This window comes from Triticum dicoccoides, chromosome 4B (genome assembly GCF_002162155.2).
Source record: "Triticum dicoccoides isolate Atlit2015 ecotype Zavitan chromosome 4B, WEW_v2.0, whole genome shotgun sequence".
NCBI lineage: Eukaryota > Viridiplantae > Streptophyta > Magnoliopsida > Poales > Poaceae > Triticum > Triticum dicoccoides.
Window position 1 is genome coordinate 392,846,132 of NC_041387.1, and position 9,936 is coordinate 392,856,067.

Below are 9,936 nucleotides of genomic sequence, written 5' to 3' on the forward strand. Positions count from 1 at the left end.
CACACACAACATGAACTATACTCACGTTTATATTCGATTGCTAAAGCGATGCATTGTCGGGAGTTCAAAATACTAACTATGTGGATCAATTGTGTCGAATAATAACATAGAAATGCTCAAATTTGATAGAATCTAGATGTCTGATGGATCAATGACCGCTCCTTACGCGAATTGCAAATATCATGATCCCATCCTAGTATTTGGATACAATTTATATCTTTAATCAATGTGTAGAGAAGTCTTTTATGTGTAGTTTCACTCTCCATCAGTGGTCTCTCACACATGCTCACACACTCTGTCCCGAGGTGTCTTTCTCGCACACATGCTCTAGATATAACCCTCCCTCCCTCTCGTAACCATTTACAACTGTTTTCACTAACCTTTATCACAAGCACTCTTCCTCTCGCAAACATACACGCGCACAATCCTCATCGACCCTTTCTATATACATGGACCTGCCTACGTGTCTCATGTACGCACATTATCTTTACGCCTGTCTCGCACGCATTGTCTCACACCTCTCTTCCTAATCTAAGAGTATGATTCTAGCAGAGCATTCTGTAGGATGCCCCTTAAAGTTAGGTTGGATGAATAGTAATATCAGAGATAAAGGGGTTACCTTAGTCCGAGAACGTAGGGTTAAAAATCATAGCCGGCTTTGTCAGTGGACAGAGAGTCCTTCACAATTCTGCTATCTTTGGCTTGTACGACTAGTCAGCCATGGGTCTTCCTAAATGTGTCATGGGCCGACCAATGTGGCGCAGGACGGAACCGAACGAAGGGCCACACCTCGACCCACCGGACCTCACACGGTGACACACCCTCTGCCCCCACGTCTCATTATCTTCTCACACCCACACATACCAACACAAACACCACACACACACAGAAAATTTCTCCTGGTGCCTCTATTCCCTCCCCCTTGCATATACACACTCAAGGGAATAGAATCTCTTGTCGTGATGTCATATTCGTCTCTCTCTCTAGACCACTCTCATTTCTCGTGCTATCTCTCCCACCCACCCCCACCCCCCCACCCCCCGCCGGCCCCTCTATCCATGCCTCTCTCGAATACGTAATACACACACATACCTCTCTAGGCCCCGCCAAATGCATCAACTACACATTCACACATGTTACATCATGTACCCCATTGATCTAAAAAGCCCTATCTTCACGTTTATTTCGCATACAACATTCCTTTTGAATAAAGTGTGGCCAAAAAATTATTTTAGAGTTTCTACATATATACAACATTACAAAGTTATATGGAGGAGTACGAACGCTAATTTGCATTGCGTGGTGCCCACAATGATATTTATTCCGCACTATGAATTTGTATATTTTTATATCATATACAAAGTTAGTCATAATAAAGAGAAACAAAGAGCATCTCTCTCTCCATCGCATACCCCCCTGTATGCCCCTTTCACGTATGCACACAAAACTATCTCCAGGTTCTCTAAAAGTAAGCCCCCAGAAAATTCACGTGTGTTTCATCTTTCTCTCGCGATATATTGATGATCATTGTATTTGAAGCAAAAGCACGATACGTACATTGGACTTCATAATCCACTCATTACGGTCACCATTTATGTTTAGTGGTTATTATACAGTCACGGGCTCACCGTACAACTCTGTATTTGCTCATGACATGACTAGTTGACCAGTTAAACGCTGCACGTGGCACCTCTAGTGTTGCATCACATTATCTCACTACCATCGTGCCCACCTATCGACTTGTATCTACTCTACATCTACACTCTTATAAAATACATAAAATACACTCTTATAAAAAACAGAGTTGGTGATGATGGTGTGCCTGCCATCCTGCAATATAGGCCGTCTGATTTATATCTGGCGGATAGGAAAGAAACTATGGAAATTTTGCAAAAGGGTACCCACACACCTCTCCACATTTGCAAATAAGGTCTTCCCTCATTCATCCTTTTCTCTCACAAGATAAACAAGTCATACAAATGCATCTTAATGTTACGTGCAACGCACGGGCATCTTGCTAGTAAGAATGAAAACAAACGACAAAAAAATATTTGGACGGTGGTTCGAAGTCATGACCGCGGGCACAGCGGACAAGGTGGCCTTGTATTGGTATGTTGAGCCGTCTGTTTTAACACACAGGAGTTGGTGTGGTGATTATACACACACGCACGCATGCACACGAACTGCATCCACGCAACACTCACACAAGCACATACACCCACACACGCACGCAACACTCACACGTACACACGTAGCCACGCACGCACGCAACACTCACACGCACACACGCACGCATGCATGCACACACCAGTACAACACACACTCTCACGCTCAAGTGCTCAACCTACGTGTGCATGCGCACACATCAGGCCCTGACAGACACATACACAACCAGGTGATTCCCGTGCATGGGTTGGAGCCTTGTCGCACCTGCGTAAATTTGTGTTTATCTGACCATTTCCCTATGCGAACTGACAGGTGGGACCCACAAGGAACATGGTCAATTTAACTAGTCAACATGGCGCCATGCAGACTATTTGGCTGGTCAACAGAGTGCAATCCGATGCCGACTGTAAGCAATTGACTGTATAATCACCGCAAAAAGTATATAGGGACCGTAATCAGCTTATTCTGAAGTTCGGTGACCGTATTACGCTTTTCTCTCTGTAGGCCCTCCAAAATTACATCCGTACACGTTCTCGCATGTTACATCTAACAACTATGCAATAAAACACTACTACTACACTCTAACACAATAAATCATATGTGTTTTCAGTTTTACTAGATATTATATTGCTACTTATAATTATTCAGTTTGCATAAATTAAAATTGCCTTCGAAATGTATGGCCAATATCGTCTACCGCGCGGGAAAAATCCCGCCCTTTCCTGTTTAATCGGGTTTGTATCGATGGATTGTGTGAAACAGCAAAACTATAGTACTATACAGTACAAGTGACAGTTCACTGGGTCGTCGTGTTGTCTACTCCTCCGTCGTAAGAGGGGAGCTCTCGCTTTCATAAATCCTCTAGTCCCTTTTGCCGACATGTGGGACATCAAGCTACCGGGTCCACATGCCATACCGGAATACAGTGCAGAGCAGCCGGGGTGAAGCACCCCAGTCATGGCGCCGGCATAGTAATGAGCAATGAGGCGTCAAATCACAAAGCTGCACCTTTCCCGCAATTAAGTTGGAGGGACGAAGTAATAATGCTAAAAAAAGAAGTTGGAGGGACGAAGCAACCATCATTTCACTCGTTGCTGAATCCGCTTCTCCCTCATCTTCTTCAACTTAACCACGTGTTGCTTCTGCCGTTGTTCTGCCTCATGTGGGACGCGGATCGGCTTGGTAAGGCACTGACACATGGGACCGCATGTTAGCAAACCGCCAGGACAACGTCCTCCGAAAATAAGAAACCTCCCCCGCCATCCGCGCGGCAAACTCACCTCCTTTTTACTAATCTTGATTCTATAATTTTTTAGATCAATATAATTGAGATTTGTATAGATAGCACACAAGAGCAAAACCAAGTGGTACGGTTAAGGGCATCCACAATGTGTAGCCAAATGTGAAAATAGCTTTTGGCATCGTGGGAACCATTGTGGACGGTGTTGCCAAAGCCAAAAAGATGGAACCGAAGCTCCCTGATTGATTGATTGAAGGAATAGAAAAATGCAACGTCTCTCCTCTTTCTCCCATGCTTGGACGCATGTAGTACAGTATAGAGCACAGAATCTACTCCCCTGTCCCTTCTATCACAAATCACAAAGCAGTGAGGCGTCAAATCACAAAAGCATGGACGAAGCAACCATCATTTCACTGTACGCTGACTCCGCTTCTCCATCGTCTTCTTCGAGAAACCATCTCACCGCACTAGTACTCCTAGTAGTACTAGTAAAGGACTTCCTAGATGCAAATAAGGCGGTTGTCTCGGCTTGCTGGCGGCACTTGCAAACGACTTACCGTGGTCTCCCTCAATGGTGTTCACCGTCGAACGCACTTCGCCAAACCACAAAAAAATATCGTCGACATCACGGCAATGGGGAAGGAAGTCAAATATAGTTACTACCTTCATTTTTTTGTACAGAAGGCCAGTATATCAAAATTACAATTTCCAAAGGGCCACTAACACTAATCGAGGCAAAATTGATGGGGTTAGCAACCAAGGACATTAATATCCCCTGCATGCATGCGGAAGTGAGAAGGTTGGTTTGCATGGTTAGGTCTTTGGTCTTTCGAGAAAAAAATACGCATTAATTGACACGTGAAACGAGGATTTGTATAGATTAAATCCCGCGAAGGAAAACCCCGCCTTTCTTTTTTAACACTAGTACTCCTAGTACATACGTACTTATCCTGTTTGGGTCTAGGCCTTGCATTGCCAAACTTCTCCACACATTTTTGCCAAGCTTGCCTAAAGTTTTCAAAATGAGAAGGAGGTACACTTGCGCACGGCTGTCGCGGTCACACCGCACCCTCACACGATCGCTCTTGCACGCCACGGTTGCATCGCACCCTCACACAGTCGCTCCTGCACGCCGCAAACCCAACCAAGGGAACGCACCCTCACTGACACGTGCTGTCGCATGTGAACAAACCAAACTCAGCCATCCTATCGCTGACACATAATTTTCGTTCATAGAGTATGTTTATCCAACCGCATGTTGGGGAGTATCCGTACGGCCCGTGCGGTGGTCTGTTGGGGAAGAAGAAGAGGTGAGGAAGGAGGAAAGAAATGTTAGGAGATGTAGGATATTCATCCAACCACCTGAAATGGTTGACTGACCCAAGTCAGGCGACTTGAATAACAAATATAGTATGTTTTTACACAGCAAAATATCCATAAAAACAACAACATAAAGAAAAACTATCACTGCTTGCGGAAAGAGACGGCCTCATCGTCTTTGGCTGCCGGCTCGAACCAGCCGTCGCTGCCGACGTGTGTCTTCGCACCGTGGTTGTCCTCGGCCTCCAGCTACTCGTTCAAGCGGAGCGTGCGGGTGCTCTGCATGGACGAGAGCACAGCCCGGTTCAAGTCGAGGGCGTCCGGTTCCGCCTGCAAGAGGGCCTCGATGGCAGCGGCATCCGCGCGCTCCGCGTCGAGTCAAGCCTCCACCGCCCGGTTCGTCCAGGACATCCGATTCCGCCTACAGGAGGGCGTCGATGAGAGCGGCATCCGCGCGCTCTGCGTCAAGTCGAGCCTCTGCCACCCGGTTCATTTCCAGGACGTCCGGTTCCGCCTGCAGGAGGGCCTCGATGGCAGCGGCATCCGCGCGCTCCGCCTCAAGTTGAGCCTCCGCCGCCCGGTTCACATCCACGACATCCGGTTCCTCCTGTAGGAGAGCCTCGATGGCAGCGGCATGCGCGCGCTCTGCGTCGAGTTGAGGCTCTGCCTCCCGGTCCTCCTTTAGTATCGCCATGTTGAACCGCTGGTCCGCCTGCACCATGGGGGACTCGGACGCCAGCACGAAGTCGACGTCCATCGTCTCATACCCATCGGGGGCCTTCTGCGCCGCAAGTTCTGCCATGAACACTGGATCGGCTTCCTCCTCCTCGTAGCTTGGCTCCAGAGAACTCGGGGATTGGCCCGCCGCAAAGCGAGCTTGGGAACGGAGGTCTGTGGCGCCGACAGCCGCTGCGATTTCTGTGCGGCGCTCCGGCATCAGCATCTTGTAGTAAGTGATCTTGCGGCGCACCATGGCTTTCCAGCAAACTAGGGGATGCTTGATGCGGGCTAGGGGATCAAAAGGTGGGGGAATGGGCTGGAGATTTGGTGTGGTTTTAGGGCAGTGGCTGGCGTAGGCCGAGCAGCGAAGGTTCTGGTGTGAATAGTGGTTTCGGTGACAACCAGTCAATCGGTTTTGACTGTACATCGCTCTTGTCGCGTTCGCGTTGCAGCCCGGCACACTGGACCCTCCACGTCACTCACCGAATGGAACACGCTTCGTCTTGCATTTTCGCTCGCTTGTGGGACCGCAGTTGAGAGCAAACCGACGTCCCTCCCCCTTCCCCGCCCGCGTCATTTATTATACCACCACTCCCTCCATTTTATGCGGAGTAAATAAAAACAGATGGGAGTATACTATGGATGAGGATCCCCTGACGTGGCCGAACCCATTGAGTAACTGACATGCAGGGCCTAGCAAGCATGGGGTCCGCCAGTAAGTGACCGAAAGGGAGGGTAAGGCAGGGATACCTACATCAGAGGATCCACTTCCACTATACTACTTCCATCCTGGTTTATTGGTCCCCTTCGTATTTAGTGTCAAATTTTGACCATAGATTTAACTAATAAATGTCAATGCATGTCACCAAGAATTATACAATTGAAAACTATGTTCCAATGCGAATCCAAGGATATAATTTTTTATGACATGCAATAACATTTTATTAGTTATATTTATGGTCAAAATTTAACACAAAATATGAAGGGGGCCCATAAACCAGGACGGAGGTATTACTACTTTGAACAAATGTTAGAGTAATAATATATGACATGCAACTTACGCAAATGTTAGAGTAATAATATATGACATGCAACTTACACAAAGCATACAGGGTCTAATGCGTTTTTCAAGGCTAACTTTGACCAAATGTTAGAGTAATAATATATGACATGCAACTTACACAAAGCATGCGGTCAATTTCGTATGTGAAAGGAGTTTCCAATGATATAATTTTCATATTATACATCTCATGTACTATTAATCTTGTCAATAGTCAAATTGGAAACCATCTCGAGTACAAATCTAGATGTACGTACGAATCTAACAATATTGATTGGGCGTTGTTGAATGTGGATACCTTTTTGATCATAGTAGAGATACTTTGACTATGCATAAAACTTATATGTAAACTAGAAAGGATAGGAGGGAGTATATTGTACATTCAAAAACAAAACCAACATTGAATACCCTTTATATATGATTTGCGGATGCTATGATCACCGGTTCAAAATTTTGAATCCGCCTTAGGTATCATGTGCCCCCACTCGTTCCCTCTCGACTTCATCTTGGGGTCCGGAGATCTATTGAAAGAGGACTAGGGTGGGTACATGCGAATGATACTCGGTGGAATGTTCAAATGAGGCATGCGGGAGGATGGACTCGACTGGAGGGTGACATGATCGATGGAGAAGAGGGTTGGAGAGGAATGAGAAATAAGGAAACATCACATGATTACACTTGAATGGCTCAAATAAACAATAAGTTGTCTCACTTGGCCTACATAGTGAAAGGCCTGATGCGCTACGTGGAGCACTTGCGCTCGAATATGGCCGAAAAAACAGGGAAACCGACATGTGGGGCACACTCGTCGAGACGACGTAGAGCAGACTAGTCCAATGGAGGAGCTGGCCCACGACCTCCTCGCCACCGACAACCGTTCATGTGGGTCATTGGGGACAACAACGGGGCACAGCTCCAGCACCGCCTCTGGAAATGGCGACCGCGGTGAGCGACACGCTCATATCGTTGCTAGACACGGTCGGTTTCAGTGTGCCAAGGGTGGCGTTAGTGTTGTGGCACGACCAACGGTATGTTAGGTTTGTGCCCAAGGTTGCCCCATCAAAGCATTGGGTAGCCAAAATTTTGGTTCAGGTATTGGTTGCCCATGATTTGGCTGACATTGGCAATAAAAATGAACTAGAGTTGGCTAGAGTTCATTGGCATGCCAAAGAAATGGCAACCATCCAAACAAAGACCAATCTTTGGGTCATGACCAAAATTTTGGTTGAGGTATTGGTTGCCCATGATTTGGCCGACATTGGCAAGAAAAATGAACTAGAGTTGGCTAGAGTTCATTGGCATGCCAAAAAAATGGCAACCATCCAAACAAAGACCATCTTTGGGTCATGACCAAAATTTTGGTAAGGTGCACTTTGGCCACAATCCAAACACACCCCAACACCCAGCTCGTCGAGGATGCACGGGGCGCCATGACGCATCCGTGGAGTGGTGTAGCGCGGCCAACTGCATCCTCTGGACCTGAGACCATGCCGGGTCGTCTTGCTTTTTCAATGACATGCGGGGATCGCATGTGAGCAAAGGGCATCTCCAACGTTGCCATGACCGCAGCTGACTACCCTGGCACACCAAAACCCTCGTCCCTCGCGCCATAGCACGATGTGTTCCCAGCCGGCGCCAGCTGCCCGCATTCATGTCGTCCGTTCGTATGTTGTCGTTAAGAGGCTCGGTGCCCGAGGAACCAACTCCGGCGACTTAATGACGCACCCGGCCGCTTGGCCTCACCGGAATGCGCTACTTAAAGCGGCAACGCCCAGCTAACCTCCACACCATAGCGCATCGTCCTCCTACCTGGCACCACATCCGCCACGACCGCAAGTGCGAACGCTCTGTGGGAGAGCTTGTCTTCAGGGATGAAGCTTGAGGTCTCCGCCCTCGCTCAAGTCGCCTCTCGCGACGCAATAGCGGCGTAGCCGGATGCGAACGCGACCGCACAAGCGGTGGCCACGCTTGCGGCCGACGACGGGAGCATCGCCAGCCACGCGTCCTACTTGCCGCCGTCCAATGTCTGCCACCGCCGAGGTCGGGGACTCCTCCGAGGATGAGTAGGGCATGGGAGGCGGCAGGGCATGGTGTGCCAACTGGCCGGTCCGTATCCCGTGTTCTACTCTTCCTCGCCGGAGACCGCACCTTCACTTCACGGGTCTTGAACCCCACCCCCGTATATAGAGATCGCAAATGGAGGACATCGGTCGCCGCCGTAGAATAGGTTTAGGGTCGGGTTTCTTTTATTTTTCTGTCCTATAAAAGTTCGAAATTTAATGAAAATCTGTCATGTTTGCATTAATCTCGGCCAATGTATATGAACTTTCACAATAATATACAAATTGTAGGAGTACTAGCAAGATGCCCGTGCGTTGCACGGAAGACCAAGATCGTGTGGGAGAAAAGGATGAACCAGGGAAAGGCTTATCTGCAAATGTGGAGAGGAGTGCGGGTAAATTGTCATAGTTTCCTTCCTATCCGTTAGATATAGATCGGACGGCCTATATTGCAGGATGACAGGCACACCATCATCACCAACTCTGCTTTTTATTGAACCAAGACAAATCTAACATGCGAAGTAAAATAAACACATAGGGTCTATACATACACAAATTATCTTATGCACTCCAATAGTAGCCTAATCCTAGTCTTACAAAGGGCTACGTAGCTGCTACGTATACTTTCCATCTAATCTATATATGCCCCCCCCCCCTGATTTTCAGGTGGGGTGGGCCTAATCCTCTCATTTAATCCAATCAAATAGTCCCACATCACATCAGTTTGTAACTTTACGTAAACCATTACATGGATGTAGCATTGCTCCCAATAGTACGTCCACTACACATTCACGCATTTCACATCTTTATACATCTACGAGAACATACGAAAGGGTTAACGTAAATTGCCTCTCTCTCTCCTCCCCTGATTTTCATGGTGGTGGGCCCCTCCCTCCCCCCAATCTACAATCAACAACTCACACGTTTCACATTACGTTAATTACGTAACTGGGATTACGTAGGTGTAGCATTACTCATCCTAAAAAACCCAACTAAGCCAACCTCCCAGCATATCGCGCGGGAAAAGACCCAGCCGCGCCATTTTAGTCGGGATTACCGGATTACTAGTAGTAGTATCGATGGATCGCGCGAAGCAACAATTTTTTTTTGAGGGGGCGAAGCACCTAGTTTAAAAGGAAAAAGGCGGTACACTCACAGCACTCCTGTCGTGGTCGCATTGCACCCCACACACGTTCGGTCCTGCACACGGCTCACGCAAACGGAACGCACTTCGGCTTGCCTCTTCACTGACACGTGGGACTGCACTTGGAGAAACCTACCATGCGCCAAACTCCCCCCACCCACCGCACGAAAATCCTCCCCCCCTCCCCACACTAAAATTCCCCCCAAATCTGATTCAACCGCCCTTC